At 38.9% G+C, this 15054-nt stretch overlaps 1 protein-coding gene across 1 annotated transcript in view; it reads left to right on the plus strand.

Annotated features, from left to right (window-relative positions):
* The window catches only part of GRM7 (glutamate metabotropic receptor 7), a 489509-nt gene that overhangs the window by 165288 nt on the left and 309167 nt on the right, over positions 1–15054 (plus strand). The window lies entirely within an intron of this gene.

Consider the following 15054-nt stretch of genomic DNA (forward strand, 5'->3'; position numbering starts at 1 on the left):
AATACTTCAACATGTCTGTTGGATAATACTGATGTTCTAAGCAATCAGGGAAATAAATTGTCACACTGGCTTAGATTTCCCCAGATAGGCTGGGAATCTGGAAGGCATCTGTGGGCATTAATGATCTGGAGGATGGCGTGGATTGCACTCTCAGCAAGTTTGCAGATGACACTAAACTGGGAGGAGTGGTAGAATCGCTGGAGGGTAGTGATAAGATACGAAGGGACCTAGACAAATTAGAGGATTGGGCCAAAAGAAATCTGATGAGCTTCAACAAGGACAAGTGCATTAGGTTGGAAGAATCCCATGCACTGCTACAGACTAGGGACAGAGTGGCTAGACAGCAGTTCTGCAGAAAAGGACCTAGGGGTTATAGTGGATGAGAAGCTGGATAGGAGTCAACAGTGTGCCCTTGTTGCCAAGAAGGCTAATGGCATTTTGGGCTGTATAAGTAGGGGCATTGCCAGCAGATTGAGGGACGTGATCATTCCCCTCTATTCGGCATTGGTGAAGCCTCATTTGGAGTACTGTGTCCAGTTTTGGCCCCACACTACAAAAAGGATGTGGAAAAATTGGAGAGAGTCCAATGGAGGGCAAAAAAAATGATTAGGGGGCTGGAGCACATGATTTATTAGGAGAGGCTGAGGGAACTGGGATTATTTAGTCTGCAGAAGAGAAGAATAAGGGGGGATTTGATAGCTGCTTTCAGCTACCTGAAAGGTTCCAAAGAGGATGGATCTAGATTGTTCTCAGTGGTAGCAGATGACATAACAAGGAATAATGGTCTCAAGTTGCAGTGGGGGAGGTTTAGGTTGGATATTAGGGAAAAACATTTTCACTAAGAGGGTGGCGAAGCACTAGGGAGGTGGTGGAATCTCCTTCCTTAGAGGTTTTTAAGGTCAAGCTTGACAAAGCCCTGGCTGGGATGATTTAGTTGGGGATTGGTTCTGCTCTGAGCAGGGAATTGGACTAGATGACCTCTTGAGGTCCCTTCCAATCCTGATATTCTGTGATTCTATAGGAAAATGAATCCACCACAAGTTAACTTCTTGGAAGTCATTGTTCTTGGTTTTTCTGGGCTGAAGTATTTGAGGATCCCTCATGTGCCAGTTAGCGGTAGGGTACTCAGAAGATGCTATTCACTTTCAGTGCCTTTTATACAATTCAATTCTATAGACATATGGTGATATGTCCTGGCAAGGGTTAACATGTTAAATAGAAATGAATGTTTCATTATGAACGTTTCATTATTTTGATGAGAGCAGTGTCTGAACCTACCATCTGTAAACAAGTAAAACTTTCATTGACTTGAATTGGAATAAACACTGCAGGACTTGGAACCATAATTCTCTCTCCATACCATTAAGGAGAAAGCATTCTGAAATGCAGAGATTATAGTGGGGTTTACAGTGCTTTCAAACAACCATCTGAGGTTTGTATTTTCCATTATTATAAAGCTAGTTCAGAAGCATACGTCATGCGTTTACAGATTGCCTGTATTATCCACGAGTCAGAGGGTGTTAGCTTGTTTGCTCACTCCCCAAATTGTCATTGAGTAAGTCACTGCATCTCGTTTGTCAGCCTAATCCATGTAAGAATTGCGGAGGTGATGATGCTGCACTTCAGGGCCTTAGAAAGAGGGAGTGTGGAATTGTTTCACTAGGTTGATATTACAGAAGACGTTGGAATTTGCATAAATTCATCTGTTCATTTGAATGCATATTTATGTGGTATTAAAACTATTTTGGATTTAATACCACAGGAAGTGACAATATGCAGTATTCATTATCATTTAAAATTCAAATGAATCACAAACACTCTTGCAATATAATACTGAGCATGTGTTTTCCACATGAAGGACAAGCTATAGTTCTGGAATAATTTTGTGCTTTAGATGCCCTACAGAAATAACTAAGTGGAAAGTTGTTCATGTAGTCAACATGAAATGAAACATATGTTAAAAATAAAGCATGATAATTGCGTGGGTACCCTATTAAAACCAATGGGAAATGCATGGTAATGTAGGTTACGCCTACAACACTGAGAATCTGGCAGGTATAGTGCATAAACTTTCTTTAATGTAGGCAGCTTGTCTAGTCTTGGAACGCATACTATATACTCTTCAAATGCTGTGTAGCATCATTTTCTTCTTAAGATTGCATTGAATTGATACGTGTTGCACTGATACAGCTTAGGTGGCATTCCGTGTATTTAACACCTTTCAACCATTTCCCCTGCTTCTTTAAAAAGTTTAGAATGAACAGAAAATCCTAGGTGGTCCCATTTCCTAAATATTTCACAGTAATGAGAACCAAATTTTCAAGTATTGTTGACTGGCGGCAGATATTGATCACAGTAATAACATGCAATGAAATGGATGCCACCCACCCATCTCAACGGGTAGAAAACTTGATGGTACCAGCAATGACCGGGGAAGTCCCAGTAGAAAGGAGAAGGAGAGCACATGTGGAGCGATGCAGGGGTGGCACCTCCTCTTCTAGAATCTGTCTCTACTCATTGACCAGTTGAGGGAGGGGTAAGCTTAGGAGAGTCTATCCCAAGTTAAATGGTGTGAGCACTATGACCCCTGTACTGGAACCAATTAAAAAGCCTGGTATGTGGGAGTATGTGTGATGGGGCTGGCAGTGGTCCTCCCCTGCATTAAGGGTAAGAGCGGCAGCCTGTTGCTTAAAATCCATCCCTGTGTCTGTTTTCATTCACTACTATGTCCAGATCAAGGATTTTTCTGTTACTTCAGGGATGTATTGTAGGTATATCACAAACCCTTTTATGGGGCACTGGGTAGCTGTGTTGCCAGAGGAGCAGACATTGTGATCTGCTTCCTGATTCTCCTGTGATCTGAGGGGCACAAACCATATACTTGCTCCCCAGCTCACTGGTGCAGCTGAACTGGCCGGGTCACCAGGGAGCCAAGCCAAAGCTCCCAACTACTCCCACCCACAGGCACAGGATGGACATAGCAGTTCTGTGGAGGTCAGTCTCCTGTCTGTGTTGCTACCCATGGTATGGATGCAAAACAGTCCCTTACTCCTCAGTAGGTATGCAGAATGGGCCAAACTTCATAACTTACCTGTGGGCCTGTGTGTACGGAATTCACTCCCTCCGGTGGTTTGCCTTCAGCATACAGTGTAAAACATACATGTTTAACCAGCCATGTTTGGCTAACCACTGTGATATCAGCATATGAGCCATCTGAAGAGGTGATAAAGGGAAGTATTTTTATTGAGTTGGTGAGGTTTTTTTTTTCTTGTATCTGTTGGTTTGAACTACTTAGAAGGGACTCAGGTGAACATCAGTGAAGACATACCTGATGAATAAAGAGGTACTGAAAGAGCAGTAGATAGTGAGAAATGCATCTCGGTATCAAGGGGTCATCACAAGGCATGTGCACTTAGAACAGTAAGTGCATTTGAATGTGATCAAACATCCATGGCCTAAAAAGAGTAGATCATGTGTAATATCTTCAAAAATGTACTCAAGCACAGATAGAATATGTGATGCCATGATAAGAGTGAGATGGGAAATCCTATTCTGGCAAGAAGGAAACAAAGGAAGGGACACTATTGGGTTGCGCCCAGTGCTGTTGTATGAGTAGGTTGACATTGTGCAGAGAAGTACTGATCTGAAAAGGCTAGCAGGCTGAATCTACAGGTGGGAAACACTTAGAAAAGCTAATGCTACCAGGAATAAAACCACCACCAAAATGGGGATGAGGATTTAGGCCAAGATTTTTTCCTTGGCCCTTTGTAAAAAAATCTCTGGTTCCTGGGAAAACTGGAACATTTCAGGGTTACCTATCCTTTTTCCAACCCAAGTGTTATATATGACAGATGTCTCATGGGAATAGAGGTTGTTGCCTAAATGGAATGCTAGCTATAGTTTTCCCCACTTCTAGTGAGCTATCTATAGGATCATCTAAGACAGTGGTTCTCAACCAAGGGTACGTGTACCTGTGGGGGTACAAAGAGGTCTTCCGGGGTACATCGACTCATCTAGATATTTGCCTAGTTTTACAACAGTCTACACAAAAGTATAAGCAAAGTACGTACAAATACAGACAATTACTTATTTATACTGCTCTGTATACTATACACTGATATTTATATTCTCATTAATTTATTTTATAATCGTATGGTAAAAATGAGAAAGTAAGCATTTTTCAGTAACAGTGTGCTGCGACACTTTTTTGAATTTTCGTCTGATTTTTTAAGCAAGTAGTTTTTAAGTGAGGTGTAACTTGGGGGTTCTGAAGACAAATCAGACTACTGAAAGGGGTACAGTAGTCTGGAAAGATTGAGAGCCACTGAACTAAGACATAGAATATTAATTGGGATGACTTACATTATGTGTATATATACTGAACTCTTGATTCACTTCTTGAGATTTGGCCTTATTCCCCAGCTGCATACTTAGCTCATGTGAAATAGTGCAACTACATGCTCAGATCAGGTATTTGCAACCGCCCTCCCCCCCCCCAAAAAAATAGCAGCAAGAGATACAACAGATTCATTACAGAAACAATAGGTCTGCACACACTTAGACAATGACCCTATTACGCTAGGTGCTGCCCCAGAGAGTTTACAATCTAAATATCTATGACTAAGACTCCTATACTACATTCATTAAAATAACATAACAATGGTACTGTTCATTCAGATTACTCATTTATACATGTTTATGAATCAGGTACCCAATATATAAATAAACGCATCAGTAAATAAAGATGTGTGAATATATATCTTTGCCTAAATGTGTTTTCAGAAGCACACCAAACTGTGTACCTTGCAAATACGTCCATATAGAGACCCAGATTCGCAATTCCAGCTCCTTTCACTTTGTGCTGCCTGAGATGTGATAAAAGGATTTGATTTGGCTGCAGTTGGCCAGTTGAGAATTTTCCTGGCAGTTGGGATTTCTCAGCTGGTGTAAATCTCGGCAGAACCAGGGCCTGTGCCAAGTGCCCTCTCCTTATCTGGCATAGGGATGAAGTGCGTGGGGAGCATGCAGAGGAGAGCTCCGGTCCACTGTATCAATTCTCCAGATGGTTTGTAGTCCCTTAGGGCTGCTATACGTAAAGTCAGGGTTGGGAGAGTTTGAAAATTGGGAGCCATAATTGGCTCATGGACAGCCCCTCTAACCACCTCACAATGAGTTAATTTTAATGCAAAAGGGAATCTGATTGATAGATGCTAACACATTTATCTTCAACCACCAATCTGTAGCAAATTAATTACCTTAAATTCTGTGTTGTACCAAGACTGGTTGCCGATTCAGCCGTCATCCTAGGAATTGCAACAGTGACTAGAGAGTGTTATCTGCTCTGGATTTTAAAATTTACTTCCAAAATATAAAGACTTTTGCCTGATCCTTTGAGTTATTAATTTGTCACAAAGTGACTTTTATTATGAGTGCTTCAAGCCAGTTTGGTTATGTCATTGTGACAGAAGAAGAAGATTTGAATCACTCCAAAATCTGTGGGATTACTAAATTAAGAGAACACTCTAATCATAGAATATCTAAAGGACAATTTCAGGTTATTAAGGAATATATAAATTTCAAAGATGATTTCAACTTAGGTTTTCATCTTTTAAAAATCAATACCACAAGGTTAATTGCTGGATAAAAGAAATATGTACATGGATGTCTTTAGTGACAGACATCACTGCTGTACTTTACATATGTCTCCTAAAAGGGAGGCCCTAATTTCTATATTTTTTCTAAATATTCAATTCCATTTTTCCAGTTTCCACATTCCTGAATTCACCCTCCTCCAAAAGGCATCCTGACTGCCTCCCACACTGCACAGATCCTCCGGTGCTCACTGCACAGGCTGGGGTTATATGGGAAAGGCGGTGAATTGCGACTGTACAGTTGTACTTCTATTACTGCCTCTCTTTCCTTACCCTTTTGGGTCTTTACTGAGAGCCTACTCAGATTACGTGCTGGGTTGGGCATTCATCCCAAAATGATCTAATTTCAGCTGTGTGTCGATTTAGCTGTTTCCAAATATTCTGAAGGGAAGGAGAACAGAAATTATGGATATAGTATTTTTTTTTCTTTTGATGTTGGTAAAAGACATGAAGAAAAAAAAAACAAAAACACAAAAACCAATTACATCTCCTGAACCTTTCACACAAGGCTTTTGTAGTGTCTTTGTTAAAAGGTTATCACCACCTGGAAACACCATCAGAAACTTCTCCCTTCATCCACTTTAAGATTCTTGCCTATAACTAGGATGCACAACGTAGCAGGCTGTCCGTCCATCTGTCAGGATGGAATAATGGATTAGCCAAGGATAACTATTTTCAAGTATTCATTATTTTAGTGCCTTTTATTTTTAGAATCTTTTAAGCACTGTATAAATGTTTGTTTAATTTAGCTTCACAGCACCTCTGTGCAGTAGGTAAGATTTATATACACTTGTGGGTGGGCAGGCAAAGACATTTCAGAACATAAGTGACTTCTCAAATGATAGTCATTGACAGTGCGGAAAAGAACCTGGAAAACCTGAATCCCAGTTCTTTCCTTTTAATAAACAGACACTCTTTCCAACTAAAATATCAAACAACTTCTACTAAATCAGAGTCCTTTTCTTTCCCCAAGTTATATTTGAGTAACACTTTTCAAACTTCCCCTCTTTATAATTATGACAGAAGGAGATTTCTATATAAATGGGGCATTTCAGTCTCATAGTCATGCTTAATAGATTTTAAATAGTAGGTCACTCATTCAAATAAAGCAAATAATCTAAGGTTTGCATGTATGTACCACATATATAGTCACTACAATAGCAAAACTGTATTTTTAAAATGACTTTAATTATATATCATTTTGAACCCTGATAGAACATTTCCAGGCAGCAGCTGCAGAATTGTGAGAATGCAGCTTAATCCTCTGAAAAGCTCTCTCCTCTGGATGGGCTGTAGTTGGAAGGTGAGTGCTGGCTCCTTAAAGATTGAAGCACTTTCTTTTACAGCACAGTGTTTGTTTTCTTGAAGGCAATCACTGGACTTATGTTCCTGAAAATGCCTGTGATCTAATGATTACAAGAAATGATTGGAACCATTTGATCAAACTTTCTGTAAAACCCTAATGAGAAGCATATTGTAATACAGAATTTTAAATCAGTACTTTAGGTTTTTTTATCAGCTATGGAAAATGCCATGGAAAAAAACAAGAAACACCAAACCATCCATCAAGAAGTCACACAACTTCATGCCAAGTTACTCTAAGTCTTTCTATCTGTCTGCAACTCATCCTACTGCCTGACAACCCTTAATTGTCCATTTTAGAGACATAAGGTAGGTGAGATAATATCATTTTATTGGGCCACCTTCTGTTGGCAGAAAGATGCTTTTCAAACTTCACAGAGCTCTTCATCAAGTCTTCCAGTACAACTCCAGACTTAAGGAAGAGTTCTGTGAAGCTCAAAATCTTCCTTCTACTAACAAAAGTGGTTTCAATAAAAGATATTACCTCATGTATCTCGTCTCTCTCATACCCTGGGACCAACACAGGTATAACCACACTTCATTTTAAGTGGTCTCCTACTGCTTATGTTTAACAATTTGTCCCACTTTGTGATTATCTCAGATACTCTGCTTACTTTCTCCAGACCTGGGGAAGAACTCTCTGAAGTCTGAAGGCTTGTCTTTTCCTCCTATCGAAGTTAGTCCAGTAAAAGATACTACCTCACCTACCTTCTCTCTCCCGTATTCCAACATCTGTGTTTATTAATGGAAGCTGATTTTTGTGCTCTGTCGGGTATTGCATTTAGCACAAGCTATTGCTAGATAACAGGAGAGGGTGACATCACTTGGTTATCTGGAGTTGTACTCACGCATCAATATTTGGTATCAAGTGCAGGGGAAAGGGGTAACGAAGGTGTTCCTCCTAGCTTTTCAATTTCAGCTGTAATATAAGTTTCAGAGTAGCAGCCGTGTTAGTCTGTATTCGCAAAAAGAAAAGGAGGACTTGTGGCACCTTAGAGACTAACCAATTTATTTGAGCATAAGCTTTCGTGAGCTACAGCTCACTTCACATGCATCTGATGAAGTGAGCTGTAGCTCACGAAAACTTATGCTCAAATAAATTGGTTAGTCTCTAAGGTGTAATATAAGTGACATTCTTTTGTAGGTTCAACCAGAACTACCAGAATCTGAGTAAAGTTTAGATTGATATTGTTTTTGTCTTTTGTAGTGTAATAAGCGCCCTGTTAGTGGACTGCAGTCCACACACACAATTGTTGTTGGAGTATTTTACAATAAAGAGAAATTCTCTCTCTGATAAAGCTCCAGGTTAAGAAAACTTAGCAATGGTTTAAACTTGTAAAATAAAGAAACGGGAAGGTGATGAGGGCAGGAGACAGAAAATTTAAAGTTCCTTATGCAAAAACCAGCTTTGTGAAAGGAATGAACTTTGAAATAATTTAGCATGTTATGAAAGAGGTCTCGGGAAGGCATGAAGTGCTGAACCCAAAATCACTGGTTTACTGAATAACACAGGATTTTGGAAGTAATGGTAATAAAATCTTACGTTCAGTGCACTGGATAATTGGAAAGCAATGTGGATCACAGATAAATACAGTACAATAAATTACTGTTGAATGAAATGAAAGAGAAGACCAAAGTGTGTGGGTAGTATGTTTTTGTTTGTTTGTTTAAATACTAGCTAATCTAGGATAAAACCTTACTTAGCTTTATTTCTGTGAACTAGCCATCTTAAAATTTTGGGAAAGTATTGCTGTTTTTATTATGCTTTTCCTGTTGGACAAGTTTGTACTAACTAATATTGCATTAATGTATAATTGAAATCACATTAAACTGAGGTTGGAGGATACTGTTTTGGTCTTATGGTGCCATTGAAGTCCTGGAGTGGAATCCTAGCCCCACTGACATAGATGGAACTAAGATTTGTCCCCCAGTAGTTAGCAGTTTGCAAGGAAGGAAATTTCTGCATGACCAGGCCAGTATTCTGTTAATCACTTAGTTAATGCATGTCAATGGAATTTCTGTACATTAAATCTATGGAAAGTATTTTGACCTATCCCAGTCTTTTCATGAGAAACAATAGTGCTTCATGCTCTGTTTTACAGTTTACAAAGACCTAAATGGAAAAGAATCACTTTGCAAATGTTACTGATCAGATCTTGTCTTTCTGGGAGAAGCTGGGCTAACATGATCTATCTGACCTAGGATAACCAGATAGCAACTGTGGAAAAAATGTGACAAGGGGTGGAGGGTAATAGGTGTCTATATAAGAAAAAGTCCCCCAAACGGGACTGTCCCTTTAAAAACGGGACATCTGGTCAACCTAATCTGACCTCATAACATTTTATTTAATTGAAAAAAATCTACCTTTACTGAAAATTGTCCTTTGTTCTCTTCCAATAGTAACTGGGGGGAACTCAATAGCAGCAGCAACAAAAACCAAAATAAACCCCTCTAGTTATGTGGGAGAGCCCTTTGATCATAGACATTTAGTTGACAAATAGATCATACTATACAGTGGGTATAGTAGACACCTTTTTTAACATAGGCCATGGCCTATCCTCAAAGAACCTAGAAATTCCTCAGATACGTGTTGATATTTTATTAAATGTTTATTAAATATTTTATTAAAAGCAGCCTTTGATTTTTATTTGTTAAATTCCAGATGTATGCAAGCGCACCAGCTTGTTTTCCCTTCTGCAATACTAGGCTTGCATCTCTGGTATAATCTACTTCTATTCACCTTGACTGTAAAGGAACTACTCCTAAAAGTTTGGTTTCAGAGTAACAGCCGTGTTAGTATGTATTCGCAAAAAGAAAAGGAGTACTTGTGGCACCTTAGAGACTAACCAATTTATTTGAGCATAAGCTTTCATGAGCTACAGCTTACTTCATCGGGTGCATACTGTGGAAAGTACAGAAGATCTTTTTATACACACAAACCGTGAAAAAATGGGTGTTTACCACTACAAAAGGTGGGGGAAGAGAAAACCTTTTGTAGTGGTAAACCTTTTATAGTGGGTTAATAGCATCCCCTTTGGTGCAAAGGATGGGAAGAAGAAATTTATTGCCTCAGAGAGGATTAGCCTCGAAGAGAGTCAGGGGTCCTGATCTCCTACACAAGCAGACCTTGTGAAGTCCCAGTCCTAATCCCACACATCTCAGTTCATCCTGATGGAGTTCTGGCCCCAACACACTTTCCCCAGCCCTGTCTCCTCCCTGGCAGACAGTTTGATTTGTCAGCGGGTCTGGTCCTGACAGCCTAGCTGTGTTGGCTGATGCAGGTAAGAAGTATGGGAATCACATTAATGCTGTTCTTGTTGGCATAAACATTCAATGGATTTTGCAGTGGTACTTCTAATCTCTTGCCCTCCAGTAATGCCCAGAGAGGCTGTATCAGCTCAGGTCTCTTACCTGACTGGACAGATCACCTGAGCTCACTTGGAATCTGGATTGTGAAGTGTTCACATAAAGGGATGTCCCCCATCTTGGGAGGAAGAAGGGACAAAGTTGGGCTCAATTTGCCCCTTCGTCAGTTGTTACCTGCATTATACGCACTTATTAGTGGTATAGGTAATATAGCCCTGGGGTTTGGCATCCATTGGGTCTTCATTCTGATAAATCACAACAAGATGAAAGAACAATATTTATGTAATGAAAAACAGCAGAGTGATGCAGGAGTTACTAGGCTGCTGCAAATGTTACACTTGTCTAGTAAGAAGCATAATTTATGCACCTGCTTTTTTGACCATGAAAAATGATTCTGCTTTCTGATCACGTAGACCTATATTCATTTTTAGTGCATCTATTTTAATCTCATGGGACAAATGCAGTAAAAAGAAATATATAACATATTAATGAAATAGTATGTGTTTTTATCTTATAGTGCACCTTATTGTACATAAAATATTTTTCAATGCAGATTTTCCTTTTTGTGTTTACTTCAGTTATCATTTTCAGTAGTGTTCTTTTAGATGTTTTATGATAGTATGTTAAATATGGAGTCTTATTTCTGTAATTTAGATTTTTTGGTATTCTCATTTTAAACCAGTGTTACTGAAACCTATGCTTCCTAGTGTTGTACCAACATCAATGTCATTTGATGCAGTTCAACTTTCACATTTGACGTTTTTCCCTCCCAGCACAAGCAATATTCATATTCTGCGTTCGCTAACAGTGCTAAAGCCATGGAGAAATCTTTACCAAGATCTTTTTTGCTAGGATGTAAAAGAACAATGGCAGTAACATTTCTAGATTATTCAGCACTCCCAGCTGAAATCTTGTCACTTTCATGTGAAATGCTAATCAACCTATTTACTTTGGAAGCTAGTGGAAATTTATTTTATTTATCCTTGGCTGGTAACATAACTTATATTTATGTAGATTTATTTTACATTTTGTTGATACAACTATTAATGGTTTAAATGAAGTTTCCTTTAAGCTGCTACTGATCTAGTAGAAGTAGACTTTATCCTCCAGGGTGTTTTGGATTCTATCAGCAATTGAGTAGTAATAGTTACCTCCGAAAGAGAAAAAGACAAAACGGTGTACAAAACTGAAGTACTGGCCTGCTACTAATAAAATTAATGATCCCCTTTCTGGGCTTGCTCAGGCTTTCGTCCACCATGCTGTGGCTTCCTGCATAATTTAAATGGAAACGTTATGTGGTTGTCCATTTAGATGAATGGATGATCTTGTGGTTAAGGTATTGGGCTAGAACTCGGGAAACATGGATTTAATTCCTGGCTCTGCCACAGACTTCTGTCTGACTTTGGGCAAGACTGGTTAGGTGTCTAACTCCCATTGACTTCTAAGATTTCTTCAGGTGCTTTGTAAATTCCACTAGATATCCATCTGCATCTTTGAGTGAGTAAATACCTTTACAGATTTGTCCCTTAATCTCTCAGGAGCAGATTTTTATAAATATTTAAGTCATTTTCAAAAGGCATTTAGAGACTTGTAAGTAGGGCTGTCGATTAATTGCAGCTAACTCAAGTTTAACTCAAAATTAATTGCAATTAAAAAAAATTAATTGCGATTAATCGCAGTTTTAATTGCACTGTTAAACAACAGAATACCAATTGAAATTTATTAAATATTTTGGATGTTTTGCTACATTTTCAATCATATTGATGTCAATTACAACACAGAACACAAAGTGTACATTGCTCACTATATATTATTTTTTGTTACAAATAACTGCACTGTCAAAATGATAAACAAAAGAAATAGTATTTTTCAGTTCACCTCATACAAGTACTGTAGTGCAATCTTTTAATCGTGAAAATGCAACTTACATATGTCAATTTTTTTTACATAACTGCACTCAAAAACAAAACAGTGCAAAACTTTAGAGCCTATAAGGCCACTCAGTCCTAGTTCTTGTTCAGTCAGTCACTCAGACAAACAAGTTTGTTTACATTTAAGGGAGATACTGCTGCCTGCTTCTCATTTACAATGTCACCAGAAAGTGAGAACAGGCGTTCACATGGGAGTTTTGTAGCCAGCATTGCAAGGTATTTATGTGCCAGATATGCTAAACATTCGTATGCCCCTTCATGGTCTGGCCACCATTCCAGAGGACATGCTTCCATGCTCATTTAAAAAAAAAATGTGTTAATTAAATTTGCAACTGAACTCCTTGGGGGAGAATTGTATGTCTTTGGCTTTGTTTTACCCTCATTCTGCCATATATTTCATGTTATAGCAGTCTCAGATGATGACCCAGCACATGTTGTTCATTTTAAGAACACTTTTGCTGCAGATGTGACAAAACGCAAAGAAGGTACCAATGTGAGATTTCTAAAGACAGCTAAAGCACTTGATCCATGGTTTAAGAATCTGAAGTGCCTTCCAAAATCTGAGAGGGATGAGGTGTGGAGCATGCTTTCAGAAGTCTTAAAAGAACAACGCTCCAATGCAGAAACGAAAGAACATGAACTACCAAAAAAAGAAAATCAACCTGCTGGTGGCAGCTGACTCAGACGATGAAAATGAAAATGTGTCAGTCCTCTCTGCTTTGGATCGTTATTGAGCAGAACCTGACATCAGCATGGATGCATGTCCTCTGGAATGGTGGATGCAGGAACATATGAATCTTTAGCTCATCTGGCAAGTAAATATCTTGCGATGTCAGCTACAACAGTGCCATGCAAATGCCTGTTCTCACTTTCAGGCGATATTGTGAACAAGAAGCAGGCAGCATTATCTCCTGCAAATGGAAACAAACTTGTCTGTCTGAGCAATTGGATGAACAAGAAATAGGAATGAGTGGACTTGTGATCTCTAAAGTTTTACATGGGTTTATTTCAGAATGCAGTTTATTTTTTGTACATAATTCTACATTTGTAAATTCAACTTTCAGGATAACGTGATTGCACTACAGGCCTTGTATGAGGTGAATTGAAAAATACTATTTTGTTTTTTCAAGTGCAAATATTGTAATAAAAATAAATATGAAGTAAGCACTGTACACTTCATATTCTGTGTTATAATGGGAATCAATATATTTGAAAATGTAAAAAGCAACTAAAAATATTTAAGTAAATGATATTCTGTTATTGTTTAACAGTGTTATTAATTGCATGATTAAATTTTTTAACAGTGCAATTAAATATTTTAACTGCGCAGCAGCCCTCTTATAAGCCTAAATCTCATTGACAGTCCTCTTCAGATCAGGTTCCTAAAATCCTAAATCCCTTTTGAAAATTGGTGCTCCTAAATCAGTTAGGTATTGCAAAACTGTGCACAACAGAACCTAAATATGTTTAAAAATCTGGGCCCCAAGTGTCAAATTTCCCCATAGGTAAAAAAAGGGAAGTGATGAAATTTCCCTTCTTTACATGACTATCATGAAGATAAATACATTATTAATAACTGTGGTGCACTGAAGCCCTATTTTTGAAAACACTGAAGTCAATGGGACTTTAGCACATGCTTCAGTGCTTTCCTGAATCAGAAACTCATATATTACAGTAATGGAAGCCATATAAGGACATAATTGAGTAGATTATATCATATAATTATGTGTTGACATTATCAGAGCTCAGAGCAATTTTTGATCATTAAACAGGTAGATGAAGAACTGATGAGAGAAAATCTAGTAACTATTCTCTGATTTGGTGAGTGCTTGGCTATAGATAACAGATTTCTTGGTATGCCTGGGGTGGTTGTTAGATCTTTGGAGGCAAGTATGGTGATCCGTGGGTTTCCTGTATATAATTGTTGTAGGGTTCCGTTATTTAAGCTTGTTGTGCTGTCCAGGGAGTTGATGCTGGGGTGGGAGTGTTCTAGAGAGAATTTGATGCATGGGTGGTGGTTGTTGAAATTGTGGTGGAAATCAATAGGGGAATTTAGACCATCTGTCCAAATGATGAAAATACCATTGATGTATGTCAGGTATATCATTGGTTTCACAGTGCATTTTTCCAGTAATTCTTCCTCGAGGCAGCCCATAGAGAGGTTACCATATAGGGCAGCTATTCTAGCATCCATGGCTGTTGCCAAGGTTTGGCTAATGTGTTATTAAAGATGAAGTTGTTATGGGTGAGGATGAAATGGATGAGTTTAGTGATGTGTTTAGGGTGGATTTCCAAGCATTCTACATTATATTGTAGAATATAATATCCCTCATCATGGTGAGGGATATTGGCGTATAGAGAGGTGACATCTATGGCAATAAGGATGTTGTCCTGGGTGAGGCTGCTGATGTTATGGAGTTTCTGGAGGAGGGCAGTACTGTTTTGGAGGAAGCTGGCCCTTTGTGTGATGTGAGGCGAGAATAAGCAAATATGGGGTGCTTTGGGGATAGCGGCTTGCACAAGTGATGGGATACAAAAGTGGGTGCTGTTTGAGTGGAAAAAGGGGGCAGACTGGCAATAAGGCTGGAGGGATTTATGGAGCTAGCTGCTGACAGGAAGGGGAATAAGGGTTGCTGAAGTGGGGAAGGAGGAAGGGTAGTGTACTCCAGATTAGGTTGAGAAGTTGAGCCAGGGGAGGGAAAGTTTTGATGCAAGGGAAGAATTGTAGTACAGCTTGCTGGAAA

The sequence above is a fragment of the Eretmochelys imbricata genome, chromosome 7 (assembly GCF_965152235.1).
Source record: "Eretmochelys imbricata isolate rEreImb1 chromosome 7, rEreImb1.hap1, whole genome shotgun sequence".
Lineage (NCBI taxonomy): Eukaryota > Metazoa > Chordata > Testudines > Cheloniidae > Eretmochelys > Eretmochelys imbricata.